At 49.0% G+C, this 14,104-nt stretch overlaps 1 pseudogene; it reads left to right on the forward strand.

Moving 5' to 3' along the window:
* Positions 1–11,170: 11,170 nt before the first annotated feature.
* LOC120709771 lies at positions 11,171–13,083 on the forward strand (annotated as a pseudogene).
* Positions 13,084–14,104: the final 1,021 nt, after the last annotated feature.

Raw genomic sequence — 14,104 nt, forward strand, 5'->3', positions numbered from 1 at the left:
ACGATTGTTGTGAACCTTTGCCCACTTGTCTAGTTTTGACACGCGGCAATTTCTGATTCGCCCCCTCCTTCGCAACCTGAAAGCGAGCAGTGCGATCGTGTTGGATCTTCGGCTGTTCTTGGCTAGCTTCTGTAAGTTTTTCTCATTTCGCTTATTTGGTTTTTGTGTTTTGAGGCTATTCGTTCTGTTTTTTTGGTTTTGAGATAGGCATGGCTCTGGTGAAGTTGACAGCTACGGACATTGAGTCTGATAAGCCGAAGGTTTCAGCTGAGGACAGGCCGCAACTAGCCAAAGGTGAAGAGGACATCTCGCAAGTTGACGCTGATCTGTCAGAATTGATGGGAAGCAGGGATAAGCCTCCGCCGACCTAAAGGTTTGGTCGATCGCTACTTTTCTAGCTACGCGTGGAAGGGATATTTCAAGACTGGTACATGTCGCGCCTCCGAAGGTGAGGAAACTCCGATCCTAAGGAGGGCGAGAGCGTAGTCTTTCATGATTATTTTGTTACTGGTCTGCTGTTTCTACTGAATCCTGTTTTGCTAGAAATTCTTGAGCGTTTTGGTTTGAGGATCCATCACCTGACCCCTAATGTTATCATGCAATTATCCAAGTTATTCTGGGCTGTTAAGACCTTCGAGGGGGCCGTGAATGCGGATGCCTTTTGTAGGCTTTATGAGATGCATCTGCAGACTCAGAAGGTGTCTTTTGATGATGATGATGATCAGGTATATTTCGCACAGAGCGGCTGTTGCTCGTTTCACCCTAGGCGGGCAAACAAGACTCAAAAGATCGAATGGATTGAGTTGTTCTACTGTTAGAAGAACAAGTGGGAGGATGACTAGGTGCAATATTAGTTCTACGCCAAGATCGCTTTTCCGCCATCCAATCCTTTGAGTAAACTTCCTTTTCCCCTTGCTGCGGAGGTTGAGCTATTCAACCATGTGATTTCAAGAGAACAGCGCCCGGCTATAAGGAGTGTTGTGCTGCTTTAGCTTCTGCCGCGGGGGTTATAAGTGGTCGTGATTTGATAGAGGAGTTTTTGGATGCTAATGTCTGGCCTTTGTCCAAAGGTTGGCTGCCGAGATCTTTCATAAAGATTGAAGTTGATGGGTTGACGGACAAACTTCCTTATCCTAAGTTTGGCCTGCAAAAACTCGCTGGTACGTCTGATGATTTTATCGTGGAAGAGGTTGAACGGGAAGCTGTGATGCTAGCTGGTCCCTACATTTCGAAGGAGCATGACTCCTTTGTTGAAGTTTGCTCAAACCAGATCAGAGTGAACCGTAGTTTAGTTGTGATGGGGGTCGTGTATGGTCCTCGTGAAGCTCCACGCGAGAAGAGAGGAAGAGGTTCAGGTGCATCGGCTTCTTCCTCTAAGGTGACTGATGAGCTGGCCTTGAAGAAGGCTAAAAAGTTTTTTTCTGAAGTTGGTGACGATCTCTCTATCAAGGTTATAGGTGCGAAAGCTTCGCGCTTGTTAGGGGTTACCAAGGTAGCAAGGTAACTACTGACAAACCTCCACGGCCACCTAGCTCCAGGACCGTCTTAGGCAAGACGGTGGAGCAGAAGAAAAAAGGTATTTACCTGAGTGATTACTCTTTTCATATTGCTAGAGAGGATATGGGCAGTGATGTTTTCATGAAGGAACTCTGTGAGACAGAAAGTAGCGTCCCTTTGCATCTGCATAGTAGGGAAAGAGTTCATCTTTACCTTGACCAGTTTGGTTTCTTACGTTGGCTCTGTGTTGCTGAGCCTTCAGAAGGGGTCCAACGGTCCTCTTCGAATGATTAATATACTTGATGATGAGAGCGATGAAGAGGCTCCGGAGGTTCTGTCGAAGGTTTCTGCTGAGGCCAAAGATGGCGAGGATGATGACGAGCTGGCTGAAGAGGGTGAGGAATGTTGAGTACTCTATCCTGCTTTTGATGAGTGAATTGTCAACCGTGCGGTGTGATCGTGCGCTTGGTCTTTGGATTGCAGGTACACGGGCGTCAAGTGTCGACGGGGAGCTGCCGTGGAGGTGCTGTGGCCGATGGACCGTGCGGTGGACGGCGGTGAAGGGCAGCCGGGACCGGAGCTTGGACTGGGCGGCAGCTGTGGCGTCCACTCCTGGATCGAGGGCGCAAGCGGCGACGGAAGGCGGGTTTCTTGGTTTGCGCCACAAAACCAAGGAGGCGGACGGCGGTTGAAGATGCCAAGTCGTGGAGGCATGGGCGTTAGTATCGGGACTGACGGAGGCGACGGGCGTCGACGGCGTCTAGGGCCTCGCTGCGAGCGAGGAGGTGACGGGCGTCGGGCGGCGTCTAGGGCCGTCAGAAGGCTGAGGCAGGAACTGCATCTAGGACCATGGTGTGGAGGCGGGAATCTTCCCGCGCGTGAGGTTTTGGCGATTTTCTCAAAACCGGCCACTTACCCGGGTTTCGCGGACCCTCCAAAACCGCGGACTGGATCTTCATCAAGACGGCGGCATCGTGGAAAAGACTTCGTTCCGAAGAAAGAACCTCGACCATCGGATGAGATCGTGTACAGGGGGTGCTGCAGGCCAACCGGTCTGACCGGTCCCTGGCACCGGTCTGACCGGTCCAGCGTACCGGTCTGACCGGTCCCGCGGGTATAAATACCCCTTCACTTGTGTTAGGTCAAGTGCGGCTTTTGTAATCTACTCGTGGACACCTCTGTTCTCCAGGCCGCTGCCCCTGTGTCTTCCTCCCTCTGTTCCTCTCTTTAGAGTAGATTTGTCCATGGATTTGTGAGACTTTGTATTGGATGTGATTGGGAAAGGAGGCCCCATCCTCCTTGTGCCCTCTGGACTTTTGATTCAATCCAACTCTGTCTCTCTTGTGCTTTTTGTGATGGATTTTCATTTCGATTTTGATGCACTTGATTGCGACGTTTCGTAGAGCTCTTTAGAGTGATTCCCGTGCTTCTAGTTGCGTGCCAAATCTTCTGGAATCACGAGCTCATCAGAATTGAAGTTCTTGAGTATTTGAGAAAACCCCAATCTCTTTTGATCTCCCCCACAATTCTCAAGATTCGTTGATCTTTAGGCCGAGATCTTTTGGGGATATGTTCACGGGGTAGGAGCGAAGCAATCCCCCAAGTTTCATCGATTTCCATGGTCGTTTGACCGAGATTCACCGTTTGAATCAAAGATTTCTAGGGTTTTCTGAGTGCCACCGATCAGAGCGGTAGGCAAGACCGGTCAGACTGGTCTGCTTGATTTTGAACAGACACGACCGGTCAGACTGGTTCAGCACACCAGTCAGACCGGTCCAGGCAGATCAGTTCTGCAGTTTTCGGTTTTGCTTCCGATTTGCTTCGTAGTTTCGCTCGCTCGTTCGAGGCCTTTTATGTTAGGTTAGCTTTTCAATAGCTACTCCAAACTTTGGTCAGAACGCTTGAGGGCTTGGGAGATTTTGGGACATAGGCCGACAATTCGAATTTCGAAGAAATTTTGATCGGCTCCCATTCACCCCCCCTCTGGTCGCCGGCTTCGGTCCTTCAATTGGTATCAGAGCAGGTTGAGGTTTTCAGTACCTTAACCGGTTAAAAAACCACTCGGCGACCATGGCGAGTCTTGGTAAGATCCCGGTGTTTTCCGGCGAGGACTATGCCTACTGGAAGGTTTGCATGAGAGCTTTCCTGCAGAGCATGGGAGCCGATGTCTGGGAGATTACCACGAACAGCTTTACGAGGTGCTTGCTGTTCGGACCACACCTCTCCAGGTGACCCAGCACGAGGCTAACGCCAAGGCCGTCAATGCCTTGTTCGCTGGCGTTTCTCGTGCGGAGTTTTCACGCGTCCAGGGTTTTCAGGAAGCCCACAAGATTTGGACGTGCCTTGTGAACTACCACGAGGGTACACCTCAGGTGAAGGCCAGACTGTTCGAGACTCACCGGCGTGAGTACGAGAACTTCACACAGGAGCCGGGTGAGAGCATTGACTTGATGTTCAGTCGTTTTCAGTCAATTGTGAACAAACTCAATGCGAACAGATCTGCTGGTGACCTTGAGTACACAGAGCACGAGAAGGCTCTCAAGTTGCTCTACGCACTTGACCATTCTGTGTGGGATCTCAAGGTGAACACGATCATTGAGTCTGCAGGCTATGAGACTCTGACCGTGAATGAGCTTTTCAGCAAGCTCAAGGCCACGGAGGTGGATAACCAGACACGAGCCAAGCTCAATGGTGCCCCTCCTTCCAAGAGCGTCGCTCTTGTGACTAGCCCAGGTGGATCGAGCTCTAATGCTAACCCTGCTCTTGGCTTTTCTCTTGCCTCTTTGCCTTCTGTTTCAGATGAGCAGCTGGAGACGCTGGGCGACGACGACTTGTGCCTCCTGATCAGCAAGTTCCAGCGCGTCTACCACAACAGGCAGAGGAAAAAGAACCCCGGGTGCTACAACTGCGGCGATCTAAACCACTTTGTCGCCGATTGTCCCAAGAAGTCCAGCGGTGGCCAGAACAACTCCTTCGACTACTACCGCCACCGTGACCACGACGAGGGAGGCTCCAACAAGGAGCGTCGGCGCCACAAGCACCGCAGTCGTGACCGGGGAGGACGCTTCGACAAGGAGTCGCTCAAGAAGCGCTTCCAGTACAAGGCCAAGAAGCGGGAGAAGGCCTTCCTGGCGCAGCTCAGTGACCTCGACAAGAGCTCTGACACCGACCGCTCTTCTTCGGCCTTTGCTTGGCGGCCGGTCGGCGCAAGAGCTTCTGCACCATGGCGGGCGAAGCCGATGGTGCTCGTGCGTCTTCAGGTGGACATGCTACACCGACGCACGCCGACTCTTCTCTTGGATCCGAGAGTGATTCAGAGGTAAACTCCACGATCGACCTGCTAGATACAGAGGTTAGGGAGTTGTACGCCGCTCTCGACAACCAGAAAAGGCTGCTTAAGGAAGCAGCTAGAGAGCATAGAAAGCTTAGGGCTGAGTTGGCTTGTGCTAGGGAGAAATCTAGTGAGGATGAGTGCGCTGGCTGCATATCTCACATGAATGATCTTGTTGCTCTTCGTGCCAAGCATGATGAGAACGTCGCGAACTTAGATGTTGCTAAGACTTCGCTTGCTGACGTGTCTCATGAGCTCGCTAAGGTCAAGCATGAACTAGAACTAGTTAAGGACGCTCCTATCGTTAGCGATGTGCTTGAATGTGATGAATGTCCTATCTTTAAGTCCAATCTAGCTTCGTTGCAGTCCAAATTTGCTACTGTTGTGTGCGAGCTAGAGGAGATGAAGTCTAGGCCAGTTCTGCTTGGTGCTTGTAAGGTTTGTCCCACGCTTAGGTCGGAGCTGGATGAGAAGAACGTCTTGATTAAGTATTTGGGGAAGACTAAGGTCGTGGAGTCTAGCCCACCTATTGACTGCTCTGTTTGCCCTAGTTTGATCTCTGATTTGGATAATCTTGCGGTAGAGAAAGCCAACTTGGAGAATGAGAATACATATCTTAGGGTGATTCTTAGTTGGGTTTCTGCTAGTGAGCCGCAGTTGGGCATGATGATTAAGCAGTTCAAGCGTGGTGATGGTTTTGGGGTCGGTTACACATACACGAAGTCAGACTTTGACAAGTTGTATGGTAAGATTGGCAAAGCTGCTGAAAACACTGCTAGCACGAGCATGCAGCCTTCGCTTATTGACCCCGCAGATGGTGTGCTTAAAGAACCACCGAAAGCACCTCCGCAGAAGCAGGTTTGGGTTCCAAAGCCCAATGCGCTGAGGAACTCCCTCGACACGCTCCCTGCTGCCACAGCCCAGGTTGCCCAGAAGAAGAGGGCTGCTCCTCCCCGTTCGCAGGCTAGGCCTCCACCTCCCAAGCGTGAGGTGAGGTACCACTGCGAGTTCTGTGACAGGGAAGGTCACCTGGAGGAGTTTTGCTTCAGGAGGAAGCGGGCTGTGAGGAGAGAGCAGGAGAGACGGAACGCGGACATGTACTCTGCTCGGGTGCATGGTCCTTCTCGGCGTGGTGATAGGCGAGATGCTAGGGCGTGCCGTGTAGGTGGAGGTCGGGGAGACGGTGGTGGTTACCGTGCTCCAGAGGGTGGTCGCTTTGCCGGTCGTGCTCCTGGTCGTTTTTAGTACGGCTATGGACCACGGGACCGAGGCTTTGGAGGAGGTTTTGAGGCTCCACGTCTTCCTCGCGGTAGTGCTCGTCAGTCACACGGTAGACGGGACAGGGGATACGCTTTACCTGACTTTGCTTACCCTTCTGTAGAGCAAATGACTCGTCACTGGTTTGCTTCTCACTTTGCTAACCCCAGTGTCGAGACGTTTGCTCCTCCTTTGTCTCGATGGTGATGCAGGTTGGAGGCCTGGAGAACAAGTGCACCATGGATCTTGGTCTTATGCAGGTTTGATCAAGACTTGATGGTTCTCCAAGGCTGATGGATAGCCCATGGTGGCGGTTGTATCCTATGTACATTTGAGTTTGCCCTTTGAGTTCTTTGTACATTGTCTGCTTGTGACATGTTGTAGATTCTTTATCTCATACTTGCTTTGCTTGCTAGGTCTGTACTTGTGCTATGGTGGACTAGCCACTCAGTATGCTAGTTTTTGTGGTTTTCATCCTGTCTTGACTCTTGCTAGCTCAGGGTGTGTGCTTTGTCCAGACCCCTCATGCTTTTGTAGCTTTTAATCCTTAGGTCTGGTTGCTAGCTCAAGTATCTTCTTCATATAGTCTTGCTGCCTTGGTTCATCTTGTTGAGTACCTTTAGAATATTCTAGGGATATCTTTTTTCTTGATATGTTCTAGAGTGTCTTTTGGTATACCCTTGCATGTGGCTTGACTAACACCTAACCATTTGCTTGAGTCTTGCTCTGGATCTTTGGTGTTTGCTATCTTCTTGTGTCCTAGCTTCTCTTGTGCTAGGTATCACTTGTTGAGGGGGAGCTCTACCTCAGGTGCTGATGATGATCCGGAGTTACTGCGCCGGCTACAGGCTCTGGCACCTTCTGCTTCGACTACCTCAGCTCAGGAGGACGATTCAGCACCACTACTTCCACTTCGATCGTTCACCTCTACAAGAACATGTTCGAGCAGAAGGTGGACCCGCTGAGGACGCAGGGGAGGTGACCTCGAGCTTGCTATGCTCTAGGTCCAGTGGGATCTTCATCAAGATGTCTAGGGAGTTCGAGATGAGCATGATGGCCAACTCCAATCAGCACATCTACGGCGCTTGATGAGGACTTGGACGTCGAGGTGGTGGACCAGAAGGAGTACAAGAGCATGATCAGCTCTCTCCTGTACCTGACGGCGACGCGATGGACATCCAGTTCGGCGTCTGCCTCTGTGCGCGGTATCAGGCTTCGCCGCGCACCTCCCACAGGCAGGTGGTGAAACGCATCTTCAGGTATCTGAAATTCACCCCTGAATTTGGTCTTTGGTATTCTGCGGATTCTTCTCTGGTTTTGGTGGGTTTTTCTGATGCCGATTTCGGTGGGTGTCGGTTGGATCGCAAGTCGACATCCGGCACTTGTCAATTTCTCGGTACATCTTTGGTGTCTTGGTCCTCTCGCAAGCAGGCTAGCGTAGCGCTTTCTTCCACAGAAGCTGAGTATGTTGCCGCTGCTAGCTGCTGCTCCCAGATACTTTGGATGAAACAAACCTTGCAGGATTATGGCTTGAGTTTCGGTAGGGTTCCTATCTTTATAGACAACATGTCAGCCATTAGCATTGCAAAGAACCATGTCCTACACTCCAGAACCAAGCACATAGACATCTGATTCCATTTCCTGCGAGACAATCATGAGAGAGGACACATAGACCTGATCCATGTCCCTTCAGAGAGGCAAACCGCAGATATCCTCACCAAACCGCTAGAGCAGGACACCTTTGCTCGCTTGCGAGGGGAGCTTGGGTTTTGTTACCCCTTTTGATTGCTGACTTTTTTTTGGTTAGCTTTGTAGATTTTATTTGCTTCTCTTTGTTTTCTAGGTTTGGTAGTTGCATTGTGCATATGCATTGTACATATTTGCATTTTGCATTGTCTCACATGCACTAGCATTCTTGTATACATTGCTAAGATCTTCTAGTGCCTGCTAGTGTGAGTTGATAAACTTGATCATATATAGCTTGCTCCACTTTGTATATGACATCATCTGAGTTAAGCTATTTTGATTTGAAAATCTGAAAACATGATCACCCTGTCTTGGCTACTAGCATGTTAGGGCGTGTTGATATGCTTTGCTATCTTATTCATGCTAGTGTGGCTTTTCGTTCAATAATTCATACTTGAAATGATCTAAATTTGATAAAATTGCTTGAACTGTTCTTGAAATGGATTGAAAAGATCCAGGTGGGATTGCTTGTCGCACTGATCGAGCATTCGGGACGGCTCACTTTGCACTTGTGAGAACCCGGGCAAGGCTGTGCATGACTGAAATGAGTGTCTTAAACTTCTGATTGTCTTTGGCATAGGCTTGGCCTCGTTGCTAAGTAAAGCATGACAAGCTTTCAACCCCTGGCATTAAGAATTGCTTGATATAAATTTGATCGAAAAAAGAATGTTTGCAACATGCTTTTGGCTGGTTTGGCTCACCTGTATGAGTATGAATAGCACTGCTTTTCTTTCCCTACTTGTTAGTGCTAGATCATGGGTGATGCTTTTATTTCTCCTAAAACTGAACTTGCCTAGCTCTAGACTGATTTGATATACCCTGTTGAGCTAGATGCAGGTCTTGTTTAGGGATGCACACATGCTTGTGAGTAGATGTTGCTCATATCATTGTATCCCTAAATGCTTTCACTTACACCTCCTGCATTGCATTCATTGCATAGCATCTGTTCAGGGGGAGTTTCAGCTTCAGGGGGAGCTTTAGGTCTTTTTAGACTTGATGTGTGCATGTGCCAACAAGGGAGAGAATTTTGAGAGAAGTGATCGAACAAGGGGGAGACTTGTTTGATTTTTGAAAAACTTGTTGTGCACAGGGCTTCAAGAGTGCATCGTTTTGGGAGAGTTACACTTTTGAGAGGCAAAAACTTTGCTTGGGGAGTTTCTGCTTTGTTTTTGGCTCCTGGTTTTCCTCGTTTTCCCTCTGCTTCTTGCATGACTGCATCGAGCGTTACCTCTGTCTTTGAGGAGTCATGTTTTTGGCTTTTGATCGATTGCGTCGAGCCTTTGCCCTTATCTTAGGGGATCGATTTTGCTTGAGTGAGTGACTGTTCCTGCCTTTCTGAGCCTTTTGTCACTTACTTGTGCTTCTTTATTCTTTTCTGGTTTCACTTCTCTTGGTTCGTTTGTGGTGTGTTGACAATGCACTCATCAAGGGGGAGATTGAGGAATGTTGAGTACTCTATCCTGCTTGTGATGAGTGAATTGTCAACCGTGCGGTGTGATCGTGCGCTTGGTCTTTGGATTGCAGGTACACGGGCGTCGAGTGTCGACGGGGAGCTGCCGTGGAGGTGCTGTGGCCGATGGACCGTGCGGTGGACGGCGGTGAAGGGCAGCCGGGACCGGAGCTTGGACCGGGCGGCAGCTGTGGCGTCCACTCCTGGATCGAGGGCGCAAGCGGCGACGGAAGGCGGGTTTCTTGGTTTGCGCCACAAAACCAAGGAAGCGGACGGTGGTTGAAGACGCCAAGTCGTGGAGGCACGGGCGTCGGTCTCGGGACTGATGGAGGCTACGGGCATCGACGGCGTCTAGGGCCTCGCTGCGAGCGAGGAGGTGACGGGCGTCGGGCGGCGTCTAGGGCCGTCAGAAGGCCGAGGCGGGAACGGCGTCTAGGGCCACGGCGTGGAGGCGGGAATCTTTCCGCGCGTGAGGTTTTGGCGGTTTTCTCAAAACCGGCCACTTACCCGGGTTTCGCGGACCCTGCAAAACCGCGGACTGGATCTTCATCAAGACGACGGCATCGTGGAGAAGATTTCGTTCCGAAGAAAGAACCTCGGCCGTCGGATGAGATCGTGTACAGGGGGTGCTGCAGGCCAACCGGTCTGACCGGTCCCTGGCACCGGTCTGACCGGTCCCGCGGGTATAAATACCCCTTCACTTGTGTTAGGTCAAGTGCGGCTTTTGTAATCTACTCGTGGACACCTCTGTTCTCCAGGCCGCCGCCCCTGTGTCTTCCTCCCTCTGTTCCTCTCTTTAGAGTAGATTTGTCCATGGATTTGTGAGACTTTGTATTGGATGTGATTGGGAAAGGAGGCCCCATCCTCCTTGTGCCCTCTGGGCTTTTGATTCAATCCAACTCTGTCTCTCTTGTGCTTTTTGTGACGGATTTTCGTTTCGATTTTGATGCACTTGATTGTGACGTTTCGTAGAGCTCTTTGGAGTGATTCCCGTGCTTCTAGCTACGTGCCAAATCTTCTGGAATCACGAGCTCATCAGAATTGAAGTTCTTGAGTATTTGAGAAAACCCCAATCCCTTTTGATCTCCTCCACAATTCTCAAGATTCGTTGATCTTTAGGCCGAGATCATTTGGGGATATGTTCACGGGGTAGGAGCGAAGCAATCCCCCAAGGTTCATCGATTTCCATGGTCATTTGACCGAGATTCACCGTTTGAATCAAAGATTTCCGGGGTTTTCTGGGTGCCACTGGTCCGGTAGGCAAGACCGGTCAGACCGGTCTGCTTGATTTTGAACAGACACGACCGGTCAGACCGGTTAAGTGCACCGGTCAGACCGGTCCAGGCAGATCAGTTCTGCAGTTTTTCGGTTTTGCTTCCGATTTGCTTCGTGGTTTCGCTCGCTCGTTCGAGGTCTTTTGCGTTAGGTTAGCTTTTCAATAGCTACTTCAAACTTTGGTCAGAACGCTTTAGGACTTGGGAGATTTTGGGACATAGGCCGACGATTCGAATTTCGAAGAAATTTTGATCGGCTCCCATTCACCTCCCTCTGGTCGCCGGCTTCGGTCCTTCAGAGGGAGCTATCGATTGCGAGGAGGAAGCCCCCTTTGTTGCATTCGATGATGCCCCAGGTAAAGAAGTTTCGGAAGAGCCGAGAGATATCCATCTCTCGATCCCTCCTGTTGATGAGGGAGCGGGGCGTAATGAAGTCCACAAGATGACTATTGCTCCTGTGGTCGAAGGTGAAGGCAAATTTTCAGAATTAGGTACTTCTTGATATTGACCCCTACCTTTGGTGTGCTATTGAAGTAGATGTTGCGACCATGGTTTCTGAACTGGGGGAGTTGATAGGGTTGGTCTTCGGGCGTGGGGACATCCGCCCCGAATGAGATGAGGGGTCGTTCAGCTCACCCCGAAGATGCTGAAAATTTTGACTCCGAAGGTGAGTGTGTTTGTTTGTGGCTCCCTCGTTTGCTGGGTTCTACATGTCGATCCTATGGTGTTTTTGTTTTTGTAGGTTTTGTGAAGAGCTTGAGTGAATATGGTACCGGACACCTTGGGAGGATTACGATGTCCTTGTGCTTGAAGGTGTGTGAAATTACTTTGTATGCGGCCTCGGTGTTCGAGAGAATTGAGACTGATGTGTTTAACTTTGTGCAGGCACTCTTGGCGAGTTGTGTTACCGTGAGTGGCGCAAGGAGCGATGAACACAGGTGTTTGGCCAAATCTGCCGAAGTCCTTCAGCTATCCGAGGAAAACAAGAATTTGAAAAAGGAAAACGAGGCTTTGAAGAATTTCGGATTTCTCTGAAGTCTCAAAATGAGCTTCTTCAGAAAAAAGTTGATGAGCAGGAAGATGTTGTCAAGAGAATGCAAGAGAAAATCGATTTGGACGAAGAAGTTCTTGATAACAGAGGTCCGTCAGCTTAAGGTGGATTTGGAGAAAAAGAATGATCTTATCTCGAAGCTGGAGAAAGAAGCTGAGGAGGACCGTGAGACTTGGGAGAATGCTTCCCGTGAGATCATGGCCAAGAGTGCTGCCATTCGAGAACAGTATGCGAAGGCTTTGGCCACATTTGGGGCCGAACCTTCGCCTTTCCCTGAGGAGGTTGATGGAGGGGCGTCAGGATTGTTGGATTGGCTATTGGGAGAGTTTGAGGCGCTTGGGATGCATGTTAAATTTGGAATGCATGTTACTTTATGAAAATCTGAATTACTAACCGATGATTTTTATTATTGCCTTGTATTTTAATACATGAAGGAACCTGAGATTGCCTGCTAGCAAGAAGAGCATGCGAGTTCAGAAACTGGACGAGAACGTGAGAAGCATGCTCATGGAGATAATCCAAGGACGTCTTGCTGAGAAGGACACCAAAGGATTCGGCAACGATCTGCTCGGGCTGATGCTGGAGGCCCGCGCTCTAGAGCAGGAAGGGCACCAGATGCTCACCACCCAGGAGATTGTGGACGAGTGCAAGACCTTCTTCTTCGCGGGGCAGGACACGACCTCGCACCTCCTCACCTGGACCATGTTCCTGCTGAGAAGGTACCCCGAGTGGCAAGAGAAGCTAAGGGAGGAGTGCTGAGAGAGTGCGGTGATGCGGTGCCGAATCCTGACACAGTCGCCAAGCTCAACCTTGTAAGTAAAACTCTAAATCTTTTCGAACAACTTTCAGTGCTCAAATGCAGTTTCCCAAATTGTACAATCAACTGCTCGATTCGACATTGATATCCTATCCTTTGCTGTTCAGGTTAACATGGTTCTTCTTGAATCGTTGAGGCTCTACAGCCCGGTGGTGTTCATACGAAGAGCTGCGGGTTCAGACATTCTGCTCGGCAGCATAAGGGTGCCCGAGGGAACCCTGCTCTCGATACCAATCGCGTTGCTGCATCGGGACAAAGGACGTCTGAGGCCATGACGCCGACGAGTTCAACCCTGCCAGGTTCGAGCACGGCGTGTCCAAGGCCGCCGCCAACCACCCCAACGCCCTGCTGTCCTTCTCCCAGGGGCCCAGGGCCTGCATTGGGCAGAACTTCGCGATGATCGAGGCGCGCATCGGGATCGCCATGATACTCCAGAGGTACTCCTTCGAGCTCTCGCCCAAGTATGTCCACGCGCCCAAGGAGGCCATCATCCTGATGCCCAGGTTCGGGCTCCCCATGATTCTGAGGAATCTTCACGAGTGAGTGAGATTGACCGTAGAAATACTGATGCGGTCACAAATGACATCTTTATTTGCTACACGGTTTGTATAACAAATAAACAGGACGCCTGCTTATGGCTGTTTTGGTATGTGGTGCTTTTGTAGTTGCTTTACAATAATGCAGAAGTTTCTGTTTGCTTTCTTATGCAGATTGTAATGAATAAACACCTTGTCACTTCGTCAGGGAGACTACCTGCGAGTAATAATAGTTTGTTTCCTATATGTATGTATGCCCATTTGCTTGCAGAATGGTAGCATTCGTATGTGCTTTTTCCTCTGTCGTTTATTCATTTTCTTTGTTTATTTAGATATATATATAGTGTTGTACCAATGTTATTCGAGTTAGCAGAAATTTTTGAAGATTTTTGTTTGCTAATTATATACTTCATATGATTTTTTCTGGAATGTTTTTCCACAAATTCATGAACACGATAATGATGATTGACTACAATAACTGAATGGTCAATATGGACTGCAGAAACTTTACTCCCTCTGGGTATAAATACTTGACGCATGACGCTTTGGCCAACATCACATTAAACTTTTAAAACTTTGATCAACAACAGTTTTTAAAATATTTAGTTTCAGAACATGAAAATTGTATGCCTGATTTCTCATAGAATAGTGGTCAAAACTAAATCGAATACCATAAAAGTCAGTGGTGTCAAGTATGTGTGACCAAAGGTAGTATAACCTATCTACATTGATAGCTGATAATTTTATTTGTGAGCACTTCAATTTTTTCCTAGAAAAATATAAACTCACACATGCATAGTTCTTAATATTGGAACTTCGATATCTTAGGCATCGCCAGCATGACATTCCTCCTAACATTTGTTATTACTAATTGGAGACTCCTATTGGAGCCTCCATCATTGTTAATCCTCATAGGGCATGGTACAAGAAATCAAAACATCTGATCATTAATATTGTGCACTCAATCATTATTGACAACAATAATCATTGTGGATCTCGTTTTTCAAAAAAAAACACCTCTGCCATATAAAAATACAATACAAAGTATGCATAGAATTTACACAATTAACCATTTTGAGTCAACATGAAAATAACATAAAGTACTACGACTTGAAGTAACCATTAAATTTGTAGTAAATTAACCA

Source organism: Panicum virgatum, chromosome 5K (genome assembly GCF_016808335.1).
Source record: "Panicum virgatum strain AP13 chromosome 5K, P.virgatum_v5, whole genome shotgun sequence".
In the NCBI taxonomy this organism is placed as follows: domain Eukaryota; kingdom Viridiplantae; phylum Streptophyta; class Magnoliopsida; order Poales; family Poaceae; genus Panicum; species Panicum virgatum.